This window comes from Prionailurus bengalensis, chromosome D1 (assembly GCF_016509475.1).
Source record: "Prionailurus bengalensis isolate Pbe53 chromosome D1, Fcat_Pben_1.1_paternal_pri, whole genome shotgun sequence".
In the NCBI taxonomy this organism is placed as follows: Eukaryota; Metazoa; Chordata; class Mammalia; order Carnivora; family Felidae; genus Prionailurus; species Prionailurus bengalensis.
This window is the reverse complement of record NC_057346.1, coordinates 8,059,873-8,077,671: the sequence shown is the minus strand read 5'-3', so window position 1 is coordinate 8,077,671 and position 17,799 is coordinate 8,059,873.

The following is a 17,799-nucleotide window of genomic DNA, read 5'->3' as shown; positions in this document are numbered from 1 at the left end:
AGGGGACGGGCAAAATGGGTGAAGGGATGAAAGAGATACAGGCTTCCAGCGATGGAATGAATAAATCATGGGACTGAAAGGTACAGCAATGTCATTGCAAAAATGGGTAATGACAGATATTGGCTACACTTGTGGTGAACAGAGCACACTATATAGAGGTGTCAAAACACTATGTTGCACATCTAAAACTAACATGATGTGTGTCAACTATACCTCGATACAGATAAATAAATTAAATTCAGGATCCAAGCAGCACTGTGCATCACATCTAGCTGTCTGTCCTATCTCTGTTCTTAGAAAATCATACTTCTTCACTACACATTTTCCAAATGAAGATCAAAAGTGTATTCAGAAGCTTATAAAAGAACGGAAATCTTTAATTCATAAAATACTTTTACTAACATATCACAGGAGTTAGGAATCCTCTTTAAGACAGGATTATCCCCACTACTCAGTTTGTATCTGTCATCAGGAGATGCCCAGGACTCTGGGGTCTCTCCACATTCACCCTCATTGCATCCTTCCCAGCTCCTAAAACCAACGGACTGTGCTTTCTGAAACTCAAGGCCAGTTATCAGCAAACGTCCTACTCTTTAGAACCTGTTCTGAATGTTCCCTCCACCTTTTTGTTCTAACTGAAGTTTGGTTCTGATTTGTACAGCCCGCATATCCCAGGGTCCAGAGGTGGCGAGGCTGTTCTTCTTGTGCTTTCACTCCCACATCTTTGAGATTCATGCCATCTACCACCGTTCCCCTTGTAATCAGCTCCTGACTCAGACTCAATTCTCCTCTGTCCTTGAATATCTTAGCTCCTAACTCATCAATTTTCCCCTCGTGCTTTTAAAAGGCATTTCTGATGGAAGAAATTCCAGGCCGAATCTGTATTCAGTATATATTACGTGTTTGGAAATGGACTTAGTAGTAATTGTTGGTCACTCAGGGGATGGTGTATTTCATTATTTTTAAAGCTGAATTAACTAGGTTAACCGTCAAATTAATTTGGACATTTAAACAGCAGAATTGGATAACTCATATTACAATACAGAAAATTGTTTTGTATTTGAATATTTAATATTGGCAGCAAAAAAAAAACCCAGTTGATTGAGAGAAACAGAATAAGGGAATATAAAGAATTGGCTGCAGCCAAGTACTTATGTTTTTCCTGCTTACTGATAGAGCACAATGGGAGAAAACTGATTAAAACCCAGAGGTAAATATAGTAAGTACATGTAAGTTGACTTCAGGTGTCAATTCTCAAAAATGTGTGTGTGTGTGTGTGTGTGTGTGTGTGTGTGTGTGTGTGTGTTTGTAGGTATGTATAAGCATCATAGGTTAGTATTCCACAGCCTAATGTCAAGGAATTCAATTTGTATTCAAAGATTAATTTACATTTTCTAAACTCAGGGAAGCTCCAGGCCTGAGAATTCATATTGATTTAGTAAAAACTATTTTAATTTCTTCTCTGAAGAATTGATTCCAGTAAAATCTATACCAATGACATTTCTGTAACATAAATTAGCTTGAATATTTCTTCTTGATCAAGTATGACAAGGGTACAGGGCTCCCTGTTGGCTAACACAGAGCTGGCTTACCAAACATATTTAAAGGAGTTTCTTCCTCTTTGGAGGCTTTTTGAAATGAGAGATTGATTTGACTCTGTATTTTATATATTTATTCCAGAAGGATGAAATGCTACTGAGATAGGAGAGAACGCCATATGTGACTATTTTAAAGGCTCGTTTAGCACAACCAAGAAATGTAAGAGGTATTTACTTCTTCTCTTATTCCTCACTGTATATAACGACAGTACATGTACAACCAGGGTTCCTGGTCCCAGCCTGGTCCAAGGAATCTTCTTCATTGTGAATACAAGTATGATTGGGTTGATGTATAAATTTTTAGAGGGTTGATACTACAGAGGAAAATGGAAACCACTTTGTCTCTCTAACATGATACGATAGAAACAGTCAACATAAATGAATACCTTCCTTTGCTAGACTGAATGCAAAGAACTGAAAAGCACCTAAACTAATATACCATGCCTTGTATTCCACATTATGTCCAGAAAAAGACATTGGAATATGCACTGCTCCAGAATTCCTACTAGGGTTATCTCTTTGAGGGACAGTTTTAAGCTCTTCAGCCCCAAATTTTTGGCCAAGACCTTTAAGATTCCCGAAGGCAAACATCACTATACCAAAAGCTGGTTTTTCCTCGATGGTTGGGTAGAGAATTTGATGAGGTGGTACCAGTGGTAAGGTCCACAGCTTATGAGGGGCCTGGATTTTAAACCCTTCCCATAATATTACCAAGCATTTGTTTGGTTGCAAATAGTAAAAACCAGCTCCAATTCATTTAATAAATACAGAAACTATGACTTAGCCGCAAAATGCAGTGACACGTCTGTCAAGAGTGATCGGATCCATACATCTATCACCACACAAGGTGGCTCCGATACCATTAAAACTCACAGAAACAGAGATCAGACTTGTGGTGACCAGAGGCAGAGGGTGGGGGGAGGAAGAACTGGAGGAAGAGGGTCACAAGGCACAAACGTCGCATTATTAAATAAATAAGGGCCGAGGCTTTGATGCACTACATGATCACGGTAGTTAACATTGTTGTGAAGATAGGTAAGCTATTCAGACAGTAAATCCCTGCAGTTCTCACCCAAAGGAAAATTGTTTTTCTTTCTTCTCATTTGTGTTTTCTTTTTATTGTATCTATATGAGAAGACGGATGTCAGCTGAACTTATTGTGGTAATCATTGCACAACACAATCAAACTGGAAAGAAGAAAAAAGAAAGACTGGATCCAGGGGCTCAAATGTTGACATGAAAATACCACCTATTCATCTTTAGGCTGGTTTTCCTTTCTGCATATTGGCCACATTCTGAAATAAATTCTTTATTTTAAGGTAGGCACCGGCAACTTTGGGTCGATAACCTCAGCAACCCCAGTGAAAAGAGATCACTTTATTATAAATAATGGTATCGAAAGCTCTCTGGTATGATCCTCATTGGCTCAGCCTGGGTCATGTGCCCATATAACCCCTGTGGTCAAGGAGATGGTGTCCTCATCCACAAGGGCTGGACCATCACATTCACCAGATATGGGAGAAGACAGTTCTCCCAAAAAGACCAAAGGCATAATTTAAATTTATCTTTAATATAGTGAAGCATAAAACGAGTTAGAGCTGCTCTAATACAGAGATTCTTTAATACGTCTAAAGGCAAATCACATAGTCCCTTTTGCAAGAGTGGCTTCCGACCTGACCAATATAACATATAACTACCTTTGGTACTCACGAGTTACTATATGCTTATTAAGCCTTATTAAGCCTTATTATGCTTATTAAGACTCAGGCTGAACCATGGAGTCAGATTTATGACTTATATAGAAATCAAAATTATGAGCCATAAAACAACACAAATATACATATATAAACATACAAATAGATGGATACATGTACATGTATAAATTCAAAGTAAACATTTGTGTAATGCTTTAGAGTTTACAAAGACTGTTAACAGATATTACTCCTTGGAAGCTCTTTGGTTCATGTGATTTTCTTTAAATGTCTTGGAAATAAACCCTATGAAGACACTCAGACTTCCTTTTATAGTTTTTATTTAATTAATTGAACTAATTTATTTTGAGAGACATAAAATAGGGGAGGGACAGAAGGAGGGAGAGAGAAAGAATCCCAAGCAGGCTCCACGCTGTCAGCATAGAGCCCAACGCGGGGCGTGATTTCAGGAATGTGAAATCATGACCTGAACCAAAACCAAGAGTTGGATGCCCAACCCACTGAACCACCCAGGTGCCCCTCTTTTGATTTTTATATTCTGCTTCTCTGCCTTCTGCATCATAAGGATGCATTTCATCCATAACCATTAGTTCCTCTGAGCTGTACTAAGGGATGCTTAGCGTTTAGTGTTATTCACACTTTCTACTTTACAAATCACATTCATGTGCATTATTCCATGAGTTCCTTTCACATTATAATACAAAGCATCTGCTTAATACATATTTACAAGTCTTCTCAAGCAATCATTAAACAAGGATCTCTACCAACCCTCAGTTATGTTCAGTTTGACATAACTGTACAATAAGATGCTCTTGTTCCCCCATCTCGCTGCTGCTTTCTGCAGAGCTCTGTCAAGGCAGGTCCCAACCTTCTGCATTTATAGGATGTCTCAGGGTCAGTTATACCCAACAGAAGCTGTGTAGGTTTAGATAACCCACTATGGCTTCCTTGGACAGCTTCCTCTTCCTTTGACACCTTTCTTTCTATTATTTCTAATATTCTCAAGGCCTGTCCACTATATTCTGACCACTTCCACTATTGATCCTTTTTTAATATGGTTCTCTAGGCCAGCAGAGGCCTATCCAATCATCAAGATGCAGCAATGGGCCAGGAGGAAGCAAGGACAGAACTGCCTCCTGGGAAAGAAGGATCACGTTGTGTAAAAGCGCACGCCATTGTTTTTGTTACTGTCTGAGAAGAAACTGAGGTGCTACTGAGACAGGGTTTGGCCAGAAACCAAGTGATGTTCAAGTTGTGTTCCAGAGCTAATTCTCTCAAAAGGATCCCACATGAAACACATGAATGGGATCAAGAAGAAGTAGGTGATTATAGTGTTTGTACAAGGTTTTTATTTTTTTACCAGTTTTATCGAGGTAGAGCTGACACACTACAAAACTGTACAATTTTAAGTGTAAAATTTGACATGTCCACCTACAAAACTACTATCAAGATAATAAGCATATCTAGTGTGCTAAAAGTTTCCTCAGAGTTCCCCTTGATAGGAGTCATCCCTCTATGTTTTGACATATGCTCCTGTCTAGAGATAACCCTGCCAAGTGAAAAGTCAAAGACCTGTTGATTATGTATAATTCCTTGACCACTTGGCTGAGCAGAGGCTGAATGCCCAAGTCAGTTTACTAAACCCTCCTTTATCCCCAAATGACCTTCTCTTGATTTGCATAGATACACATTGATTTCTCGTCAACTACTTTTTAAACTTTTACAGGTTTATTTGGTTATGTCATAATCCTTCTTTTCTTCCGGGCTCACTTCCAGGCATTGTCCATGGAACTGGCTTCTAAATTTTAATTAAGAGGACTTTTTGTTTGGACCATAAATTAAAATGTTCTGAGTTTCTTTTTCCAGTGTCAGGTTCGAGGAAGTCAGCCAAATGTGAAGCACTAGGAAAGAGAAAGACTTTCTGAGCTCGGGAAATGCCTCCCCTCACTCTGGGGTCACTGATGCAGAACACAGATTCCTGAGGTCTTAAATCTAGAAGATACTGTCAAGAAACAGCTGATGAGGCAGCAGGAAAGTCATTAAGATACCCATAAAGGCCAGGTTAGCTGCCCGCAGTCACACAGCTAGTTAGTGACCAAGTACTCATTACAACCTGGCTGTCTTGACTTTCAGCATTATGAACTTTCAACTGTGTTCCTCATGCCTGCCATCTCTCAGAACTTTCCTTTTGAAATGAGATGAGAGGAAGGAGAAAGAGACTATGGATCTTAAAAAGTAGCCTTTATTTCATTTTTTTTAAGGCAGAGTCACAGAATGTTAAGAGACAGGACATTCACTTTATTGGAAGTTCTTTGGCACTCAGTGAATACCATCACCACCACCACTACTGATTATTACTGCTCCTACTACTATGTATTTATTGAATGCTTACCATGAGCCAAGAAATACTTTGAGCTCTTTACATGTATTGTCTCATTTAATTATCACAAGAGCCTGCTGTGGAAACCTGGACACAGACTGGTCAGATAACTTCCCCAGGATCATGAAGCCAGCTAGGATCAAAGAATCAGCATGGCTTTTGGAAGCATATTTTTGTTCTCATAGTGGAATGAAGTCAACTATACACAGATTCCTCTCACTTGTAAAAAGGAGGCTGAGAGGCAATGCTCTTAATCTGGGTCAAGGGATCAGATTTAGGAGATCTCAGAGCTCCTTAAAATGGTAGGCATCAATTTCACAGAACAAAACCATGCAAAGAAGGAAACAAAATCCAACTGAAGAAATGGACAGAGGATACGAAGACATTTTTTTCTTCAAAAAAGACACAGAGCTAGCCAACAGATACATGAAATGATGTACATCCCTGATTATCAGGAAATGCAAATCAAAACCACCATGAGGTATCACTGCACACCTGTTAAGATGGTTATTATCAAAAACACAAAAATTAACAAGTGTCAGTGAGGATGTGGAGAAAAGGGAACATATGAGCAATGTTGGTGGGAATGTAAACTGGTGCAGCCACTATGGAAAATAGGATGGAAGTTCTTCAAAAATTAAAAATAGGGCTACCACATAATCCAGCAATTTCACTGCTGGATATTTATTAGAAGAAAATAAAAACACTAATTAATGTTCCTTGCAGCATTAGTCACAATAGCCAAGATATGGAAACCACTCAAGTGTTCATCGATGGATGGATAAAGAAGATGTGATACACACACACACACAACTGAATATTATTCAGCCATAAAAATAATGAAATCTTGCCATTTGTGACAACATGAATGGAACTTGAGGGCATTTATGCTAAATGAAGTAAGTCAGACAGGGAAAACAAAGTGATCTCACTTACATGTGTATCTAAAAAAAAAAAAGAAAGAAAGAAAGAAAGAAAGAAAGAAAGAAAGAAAGAAAAAGGAAAAGGAAAGCTAATAGATGTAGAAAATAGATTGGTGGTTGCCAGAGACAGGGGGATAGGGGATGGGCAAAATGTGTGAAAGGGGTCAAAAGGTACAAACTTCCAGTTATAAAATAAATTAAGTCATAGGGATATAATGTATAGCATGGCAACTATACTTAATAACTCTGTATTGCATAGATGAAGGTTAATCGAGTAGACCTTAAAAGTTCTCAGTAAAAGAAAGAAGTTTTGTAACTATGTATGGTGACAAATGTTAACGAGATTTATTTTGGTGATTTTTTTTTTGCAATATATACAAATATCGAATCACTGTGTTATAGACTTGAAACTACTATAATGCTGTATGTCGATTTTACCTCAACAACAAAGGAGAAGGGTGCAAACAGATGGAGGGGAGCAGAAACAGGGTAAAGCAGTTAGCATCAACCAATTCTGAGCCAAGCATCGCCCCAAAGGCTTTCCATATGTTGTAGGCTGCCCAGCAACCAGCAAGATATATATTATTATCCTTTTTGTTTGTTTGTTTTCAGATGAAAAGTCTGAATTTCAGAGAGATTAGATAATGTGTTAAACCACCAAACTAAGGAAGCCTTAGCTGGAATTCAAAACTGTCTCCTCACGATTCCTTATTTTAGGGACGGGAAGGAAAACAGGAAAGAAAAAGAAGAAAGAAAAAGAAGAATGAAGGGGTGGTCACAGGACAGCCAGGCACTTAGGGCATCCTGTAGATATTTTAATTTCCAGTCGGAGGAGGTGATGGACAAGGGAGGGCCAGCAATGGCTCCTATAAACCAAAGAGACCTTATACAAATTTAGGAATGGAAGAGGCAGGTGAAAGGCTACCCAAGGTATAAGACCTGGCCTGCCTGATGAAAGAAGGAATAGAAGCTAGGAACGGAGGTACTTAAAGATCATTTGTAACTAAAGAACTCTCTGTAAAATGCATTTATTTCAAGGAGACCTTCCATATTTTTGCTGCACTGATATCTTACACTTGAATTGCAAGAGATATTTTATTTATTTTTATTTTTTATTTTTTAATTTTTTTATTGTTAAGTTTACATCCAAGTTAGTTATCATAAAGTGCAACAATGATTTCAGGAGTAGATTCCTTAGTGCCCCTTACCCATTTAGCCCATCCCCCCTCCCATAGCCCCTCCAGTAACCCTCTGTTTGTTCTCCATATTTATGAGTCTCTTATGCTTTGTCCCCCTCCCTGTTTTTATATTATTTTTGTTCCCTTCCCTTATGTTCATCTGTTTTGTCTCTTAAGTCCCTCATATGAGTGAAGTCATATGATATTCGTCTTTCTCTGACTAATTTCGCTCAGCATAATACCCTCTGGTTCTAGAATTCACAATCTTTTCCTCAGTTGATAACCTTCAAGCCCCTATGAAATGGATGGGCATGTCGTATGTCTCCCTAAATCCCCTCACAGACCCCCAGGCCCATAAACACAAAATCATAGGCTGTGGTCGGGCTGGTGTGAGAACTGACATCTCTAAAGACCGTCTCCTCCTCAGGGGGAAAGCATATACCTTCTGTCTGCAGTGCTTCCTACCTGGAGCTCCACAGTTGCTTACCTATTTTTGGTTTCTGTAATCAAAACATGGGCCAGGTTCAGGGAGGTGCCAATTCCCAGCAGACTCTGCATTCAGCACTTAACGGCAATCAGGTAGGGAGCCGGAACCCTCCAGCTGGGCCACTGCTGCCTGGCTGAGGGAGGATGGCTTCATCAACATTGCAGACTGTGCTCTCTGCCCGCTGGGGCAGCACCCTGCAGATGGGATGTCACAGGTGACTTCAGGGAACAAAATTAGAATTAAAAAAAAAACCCTCTTTCTGGTTTTTTGTTTTGTTTTTTTTTTGTTTGTTTGTTTTTTGCTGCACTTTCCCCAGCAGTGACTTAGGAGGAAGATAATTTAGAAGGGAGGTTTTCATGCACAGAACCAACTGAGTTCTGTTCCTAAAATTTATATAATGCACACTTGGTGAGGAATTTCCTTTAGCCTTGATGGGTGCTGGTTTGGGCAGGTTAATAGCCTCAACTTCCATGGCTCTGTACCAAGGTCAAAAGCAGAGAGGGAAAGATTGGCTGTGAAGAAATGGCACCTAGTCACCCTCCGGCAGGTGTTAAGTTTGAATCCTGATATATCCACCTGCTGGTATCTACCGACTAAAAGGCAGAGGTTGCTCGATAAACGTTTGTTGGGGGTGGGTACCTGGAAAACCATGCTGTGTTTTCCTGCTTTTGTTCTCTTACCAGTTAAGAGCACCTTAACTGGTGGAACCCGTCCCAGAGAACTATCTTGGACAAGGAGAGAGCGAACACCTATGAGCATCTCGTCATGAGAGCACTTCCAGGCAATGAGATTCCTGAAGATATTAATTGGCCAACTTCAGGCATTTGCCGTGGCTGGCTCATTGTGCATTAATCATCTAAGAGCAGAACAAAAGAAGAAACCAAATGTCATCTTTAAAACCTAGACATATTTCTAGGGGCGCCTGGGTGGCTCAGTTGATTGAGCATCCGACTTTGGCTCAGGTCATGATCTCGCAGTCTGTGAGTTCGAGCCCCGCGTCAGGCTCTGGGCTGACGGCTCAGAGCCTGGAACCTGCTTCGGATTCTGTGTCTCCCTCTCTCTCTGCCCCTCCCCTGCTCATGCTCTGCCTCTCTCTCTGTGTCAAAAATAAATAAACATTAAAAAAAAAACTAGACATATTTCTATATTATAAAGGAAGGGACAAGGATTACCATCATTACAACCACCTGTGTAGAAAAATATGTTAAGGCAAGGGCCTCAGGCCAATCTGGAAGGCAGAGGTCTGGAAGCAGGAGGGACAAAACCCTTCTTCCCTTCTGTTATGCCTGTTGTGAACTGTTAGGACTATTTTTGTGAACACCAGTTCACAAAAAAGCAATTCTTAGCTTCTTTTTGATAGACAGCAGCAGGCTCAAAAGAAATTTGAAGAGGGGGTGAGCTACGCCCCCACAATCTTACTACAATGAGATTAAAACTTACTAATGAGAACAAGTCTCACAGCACATTCTGTCATATAGGTAGACATTTATTGAACGATGTGCATCGGTAACCAAGCTCAATGTGGTTGATTTATGCATGTCCTTTAAGCTCAAGGAAGTCCCAGCTCTCTGCCACTGCAAGTGTCCTGTGTGCCATTTCCCATGAAATCACTTGATTGTCACTCGAAATATTCCAGAGGCAGGATTCTGTTACTTTACAGTTGGCATTAGCCAACCACAAATCCTTCTGGGAACTGGCTGGATGTGGGGCAAAGGGCATATGCTTCCAGACTTGCTAGAATTTTGTAAAACTTTGCTTCTCTTCAAGCAAAGACAGGAAATATTTCTAACATACCTAAGCCAATCCACATATACTGAATACCTGTAATTCCATTAACAAAGGGCTCTTTCTTATGTTTATCAAGTTAACTGACAAGGCACTATTTTCACCAACAACAAAGCCACGTATGTCATTGGTTATGTCAATTAACCAAGCTTTCGGTGTTGAGGGTGACCTACAAAGAGATACAATGCAGTTGTGGCCTTTCTGATACCCTTCCAGCCGACCACTCCGCAGTGTGCATTTTCATTCTATTACCTGATTGCCCCTAGAGTTGAAGCTTAAACGGTGTGCATGATAATGTACTTGTCCACAGATGCCAAAGGAGTTCAAGATAAACTACAGTCGTGTAATAATTTCCACACTTTTCTTAAAAAAATGTGTTGCAGACAACAGTTCTATGTCCTTGGGGACAGGTAGAGGAATAGAAAGAGTGGTGGTAGAAAGAATGAGTGAGAACTGTACCTGGAACAGGTTTTCAGGGTAAGGATTCCAGCAACCTTCCAGGGAATATAAATGTATCATAAACATACCCATAGTACCAGCTCTCCTATTTATGCAACCTCTTAATGTCCCGGTTTCCTCATCTACAAAGTGCAGATAAGAGTACATACCTTATAAGCTTGTTATGACAATTAAATGATTTAAATATTTCTAAAGCAGTTAGAATGGTGCCTGGCTATATAAATATTCACTAAGTAAATACATCACAAATAATGAAAATATTACTTTATAGGCAGTCTTATGAAATCACTCCTGGCTTTAGAAAATTAAGGTGTTTTGTTTCGTTTTCCTGAAATCAGAGGAAAGAGAACTTGTTACGGAACTAGATACTAAAAATATTTAACTTTCACGGATCAAGAAGTTAAAAATGTAATGTCTATCAGTGGTAACATTATTCAACACTAAATTCAAGCCTAAAAGTTGCTAGGCTATCTCCATGGAAACAATTGTTTCAAATGACTAATAATATAAGTTTGAGCTCAGGGGGCAAAGAGCTAAGGTTGCGGACAGAAGGTGTACTTCTTCTCCAAGAACAGAAAACACCAGAAAGATTAGAGAAAGAGGCATTTTCTTGAAATCAAATTTTAGACTCACTGTTACGTTTTGCTTGGCTTTGTTTTGTTTGCTTCAGAGACCAAGGGCGTATCTATGACTCAAGTCGTTTGGGCAAGACTTGGAAGGCTCAAAGGCCCAACTTGTAAAATTCACTGCTTTTCCTATCTCACTCAAAGGATATGCAGATTCAATCCAGAATAAATATATGCAAAGTTATCAGGGTTCTCTAAGATAATTCTAGAAAACCATTCATCCGTTTGTTCACCATTTATTGAACCCTCTTACCCAAAAATCACTGAGCAAGGCACAGAAATAAAATGCATGACTCCTGTCCTCAAGGAGGTCACCAACAAGTGAGGTAGACAGAATGAAATGATAATCCAGGGCTAATGGGTTTACACACGGGGGGGCATCAAAACCCTGCACTAGCATAGGATATTTCATGTAAACTCCATGGTGGATGGAGTTTGTTGTTCATCACTATAGAAGCAGAAATTGGCTTATTTCTGGAATATTAGTAAACATTCAATAAATGTTTGTTAAGTGAATGAACAAACAACAAATAAATGGAACCAATCCATTGGAAATTGGAAAAGATGTGAGCTCACGATGTATGGCCTGGCCCAGTTGTGTCAGCATCATTTGCTCCCTGTGTGCAGAGCCCCCAGGAGACAGCGGAAAGTGCACAGAGGGCCATCTAGCCCAGTCAACATTTATTTGGCCAATATTCAGTGAGCTTCTGCTACTGGAGGTTGCCATTGGCATAAAGACAAATAGGAAGTGATCTCTAGCCTGTTGGAGTTTAAAATCTCTGAAGGAGCAGAAAGACACCAGCAGCTATAACTTAAGGTTGTATAATTTAAGTCAGTTAAATGAAAGATTAGTTAAGAGATGAAAACAACAGCAGCTCATGTTTCCTGACACTTTGTCATGTGCACTCTACAAAGCACGTTCTATGTGTCTCCTTACTTGGTTCTCACAACACTACATGGATTGTATTGTCTTCATTGCATATGTGAAGAAATCAAGGTTTATTCATCTACCCTGTACCAGACAATTACTATGTGGCATAGCCAAGACCCAAATCCATATCTTCACTTTTGCATTTTACCAATAAAGAGAGTCAAGCAAATCCCAAATTCTTTGCATTGGGCCAGATGACTACTCACTTCAAAATAATGGTGCAAATGCCTTTTTTTTTTCCAAAGTTCCTTCAATCCTTCATGCCCTTTACAAGATTACAGGAATTCTAAGTTCACCCTGATGACACTGTTCATTTTGCCTCTCTGGACAAAAGCAGATTAGAACATGACAGTCCCAAGGAATCCAGGGACATGGGAACAGGAATCAGCTTTCGTCTCACCGCCCCTCCAGCACAGGAATGACTCTGGGCTGAGTTCTCCCAAACACTGCCTGCCAAGAACTCCACTTCTTCTAGGAACTAGCCCCTCCATCCCCAAATATGGTTACCGTGGGAGCTCCTGTGTTAACTTGACATGATTCTGTCCCCATGGCCATGGTGATTGATCCAGCCCCAGACACCTGACCCAAGCTGTGCCCATCACCGATGTGGTCATAGTCTAAAGGTGGTTACCTTCCCAGAGTGGACAATTACTGTCTTTCCTATATTGTTTGTAACTGGGTATGACATAGGTAAGTTAGTCTCTCTCTGGATACCTAGGCTGTAACGTGTAAATCTGAGGTTATCTTCTGCTACTTGGATACCACAGTTACAAGGCTACACGGCCATGACCTCAGCAAAAGAGCAAATGAAACAAACTAAGAAGAAATGGTTAGGGACAGGGTCTGGGATGTAGGTTAGATTCTCTAAATCAAATTTTAGCCTCACTGTTAAGTTTTGCTTGGCTTTGTTTTGTTAGCTTCAGAGACCATGGGCATATCCATCACTCAAGATCAAGAATTTCTTGTAGGTTAACTTTCTGCAGGTTTGGCTCTCTGCTGCCTCAGGAAACAGGGAAAGAGAATCCTGCTCAACAAAACAAAGCAGTTAGGTCTATACCTTCTGATTCCAGTCATTCATGAGGCCCAACTGCATTTCCCTGAGACATTCCAAGAACCCTGAAGCAAATCTTCCCCTTCTACCTTTTCTAGCTCAAGTTGTTGTTCTCGTTTTTGTTTTGTTTCGCCATTACTATTTGCCAGAGAGGTAGATGGCCTGGAGTAACAGATACTTTGCTTCCGGAACCTTCCTTTGCCCTTGGGAGGAAAGTTACAATGGCCTTGAGAGGAGAAGCCCTTTTTCTCTCCTGGGCAGTGGCTCTGATACCACCACTGGCCACCCACTGAGTGCTCACTATGTGCTAGGTGTGGTGACAGACATCTTAAAAAACATATTTCTTTTAAGTTGTGTGTGCTGTCGGTGGGAATGAAAGTGGGTGCAGCCACTGTGGAAAACAGTATGGAGGTGCCTCAAAAAATTAAAAACAGAATTACCATATGAGCCAATTATTCCACTACTGGGTATTTACCCAGAGAATACAAAAACACTAATTCGAAAAGATACACACACCCCTGTGTGTATAGCAGCATTCTTTGCAGTACCCAAATTATGGGAACAGCCCAAGTGCCCATCGATAGATGAATGGATAAAGAAGGTGTGGTATATATATGCAATGGAATATTATTCAGCCATAAAAAAAGAATGAAATCTTGCCATGTGTAACAACGTGGATAGATCCAGAGGGTTAAATGCTAAGTGAAATAAATCAGTCAGGGAAAGACAAATGATTCACTCATGTGTGCAATTTAAGAAACAAAACAAAGGGAAAGAGATAAACCAAAAACCAGACTCTTAACTAGAGAGAAGAGATGGTCACCAGAGGGGAGGTAGGTGGGGGGAATGGGGGTTAAGGAGTGAACTTGCTATGAGGAGCACTGAGTGATGTCTAGAAGTGTTGAATCGCTATGCTGGACACCTGAAACTAACATAACACTGTGCTCACTATATATATATATATATATATATATATATATATATATATATATTAAGAATAAAACTAAAAAAAAAAACAACACACAAAAAAACCCCACCCCAAACCATTATTTCCTTTTTTTTAAGTTTTTTTTTTAATGTTTTTTTATGGGGGGGGGGGGAGAGAGAGAGAGGGAGACCCAGAATCCAAAGCAGGCTCCAAGCTCTGAGCTGTCAGCACAGAACCCGAGGTGGGGCTTGAACCCACAAGCCATGAGATCATGACCTGAAGTCCAACGCTTAACCAACTGAGCCACCCAGGCGCCTGAACCATTATTTCCTTTAATCCTCGCAAGGGCACTCTAAGGTGAGGTACCATTATAACTTTCACTTTGTTCCTGAGAAAAAGTAATTTGCTTTAGGTGACAAAGGTACTAAATGAATGAGGAATGACAGAGCCTGGGTTGAAAAGAGGTCAGTATGATGCCAGCCTATGTAGGCATGCCCAAGGGCTGACCACACTCTCCTTCCCCATCCCTCCCCTCCCTCTGGCCCAAGTGTCACTTTGCCCTGGAGACCAAGGGAGTTGCCACCAGGGGTAGTGTGTTTCTACCCTTTGCTGACTTTTTTCTTCTCTCCTTCTCCATGGCCTCCCCAAAGGGAAAGGATGAATTTTATCCGCATGTGGTGCGGCTCTTCTGATTCAGCTATTTGCCAAAAAGACCCACCCCCTGGTCCAGGTTGCTCCCCGGGGACATGAACACCTGGTCCAGTGTCCAGGAATCTCCGAGGTGCTGGTGAGGCCAATCGATTCCATTTAACTCTGACTTTGCACAGCAGCAACTCCCTTGGCTTCTCACTCACTGACTTAACTCTGTGCTGCTTCTTGAGAGAGAAAATCAGATGCACTAAAGTCAAAGAAATCGGGCCCAACATCCATTCTGCGTGGATTCCCACTAGAGTCTACAACAATGCCATCTAAGAATCTAAAACCGCAGAAGGGTACGGCCTTTCTAAGTCAGGGGCAATGAGTATTTAAACTCTGCAGCTGCCCAGCATGTAGTTGTTACTTCCATCCAGATCCCACGTAGCAGATGCCGTGAGGCAGAAACTACAGCTGATTCCTGACGGGGGTGGAAGGCAGCTGCCTGACACGGGCCTTTCTCTCTGGCTCACTGGGTCTGAGAACCAGAGTGAGCCTGTTTGAAACCGCCCATCATGGAGGCTGGATGCTATCCCAGCTCACAGAATGAGCCCTTCTGGAATGTACCAGCCCACCACAAAGGGTGGGGCTTCTCTGCTGCATCCAGCTGGATCCTGCCCTCCCACAGTCACACAACGTGCTGATTTACCTGCCGCTTCCTGGAAATGTGCCGATGCACCAAATTAGCCAAAAGTGTTCTCTGGTTAGAACGTCCACGCCAGGAAGAAAAGTATAATTAAGAGCAAGTCCTGTGGGCCCTTAAACTGTGCCCCACATCCCCATCTGGGCTCTGGGCATGAAATTACCCGAACATGCAGTTAATGCTCAATTACACAGGAGTGGGGTGTGTAGACCTCAACTGTCTCTTTTCTTTCACTTCCACACTCTTCTCCACCTGCCTTTGGATAAAACTTGGCTTTGTCTGAAAGGTGGAGGCTAGAAATAAAAAATGCATCGCTTTCCAAGAAGCTCTGGTCAAAGATTGGGGCAGAAGAGAACCAGATGACCGAAATGAACAGCTGAGATTTTCCTATGGCTCTTTTCTCACTTCCTCGTCCCAGCTTTTCATAAAGAATTACATGCCGCGTTTTATTCCATTCTGCCTTTGCGCCCAGAACTGAGTTTTCAGAAACTGGATTCACACGTGCCACTTCAGACTCGGAAAATGTGTTACCTTGGCAAGGGCAGACCTAGTTACTAAACAAGGCCGACATGAGGTCATCTCGCCTGGGTGCTTGTCTGTGCGAAAGGTGAAAGCTGGCTGCCGGAGGCTGTGGGCAGGCTTCCTGGGGCAGCACACTTGAGTGGGCAGTTCTGGAGTGCCCCGCAAGCCTCAGCGAGGGGGGTCACCTGAGGTCCCAAGGAAGGGAGAAGTACAGGAAGATTAAACAGCTGCAAGTAAGGAGTGGCATTCCCCAAAGTATCACTGAACACAGACACCGCCGAGGTAAGGACGTGCTCCACTGTGTCTGAGGCCACTTCCCTTTTAGCAGATTGAAGCCTTCACGCTCAGATTTGCAAGCTCCATCAAGGGGCGCTTGCCCGGGCCACAACTCTGGCCACACTGGATGATTAGATAGAGTCTCCACCTGAACTTTGGACTTGTGAGTGGTATTTATGTTTTAATAGTCAAGAAACTGCTTTGCTTCACATATGATTTATAGGCTGAGACAAATAGGGCAAAAGGGACAAAGACAAAATAGATCTTAGATTTTAAGATCATTTAGTTTTTTATGGGCCATTTATATTTAAAGCAGAAAATTCAGAAGTGAGGATCTCATTATGCATAGGTGTGAGGCATTGAATGTTTCAATGCTTTGGATACAGTGGAAGGTTTTGATTGCAAGAAGAATCCGGGGGCCCAGAATGTTCTTAGCGGCATGGTCTTGTTGCTGTCCTGACGTCCTATCTTCAAGCAGGGTTTTCATATATATTGAAGGATTTGACCAACTGGCTCGTTTATGCTTAGAAAAAGGAAGGGGGAAATTTAGTGAATTGATGGCATGGTTTTTCAACCCTCAAGAAGTTCATCATATTGTACAAATCTCATGCTCCAGAATAACCATGCTCTGTTGTCCCGGGCTTGGGCCCACAGTGTCTAGAGTTATGGGGGAATGGCACTCTCCGTCACCAGAGCAAAACAATCTTGGTGGCCACCACGCACGAATGCACTGGGAGTACCAAGATGGACAGAACACATTTCTTTGCAGTTGGCATTGATGTACCACAGATTTGCCCTCCAGGGTTGTGTCTGGGTTCCATCCTTCGAGGGGACTGTGCTACCAATTTCTCTTGCTCCCTTCCCTTTGGTAGAGGCTGGTGAGACTCTCCTCTTGTGTGGCAGGTTGATATTGGTCATATCTCAGCACATGCAGGACAAAACCCCTATCTATCTAACACTATCTAATACTGATCACTTCTCAATGCCTCCTCTGACGGCTTTGCTGCTACAAGGTGCTCTCCTTACAAAACAGGTAAAGATGACTGAACCAGGTGTTGCCACACCTTTAGGCTCATAAGCCAACAAAACCAATAAAAAGAGTGCCTTTTTTTCCTTCAGTACTAACCTGGTCTTTCAGATCCTTCAAGTGTTTTCAAACTCCTAGCAAATATCTTACCTGTCTCTGAAATTTGTACTTTAAAGTTATACAATAAACATGGGCACACATGTAAAAACTATATACACCTGACATCTTGCCTTGAATGATGTTGGGATTGGCGGCTAAAGACTTACTTGTTCTTTCTCTTTAATATAATTTATTGTCAAGTGAGTTACCATTCTCTTCTCAAGCACAGCTTTTGGCTCACCAGGGCTTTGGGAAACTGAATCACCCAGATGAAAAGCCAACTGCCAAGATTTGTAGCCTCTAATTTCCACGGTGTAAAACTGCCTTTGGCTGAATGTTTCTTTTTAGCTATATCCTTATACAATGAAGTCACTGGCATGAGCATTTCCTGAAAACACAAGGAGCCCAAGTCACTTTATTGAAATGAAATGTGTAAAAATGGACACTGATAATTTCCTGTCTCTCGTTGTTTAGAAGGAAG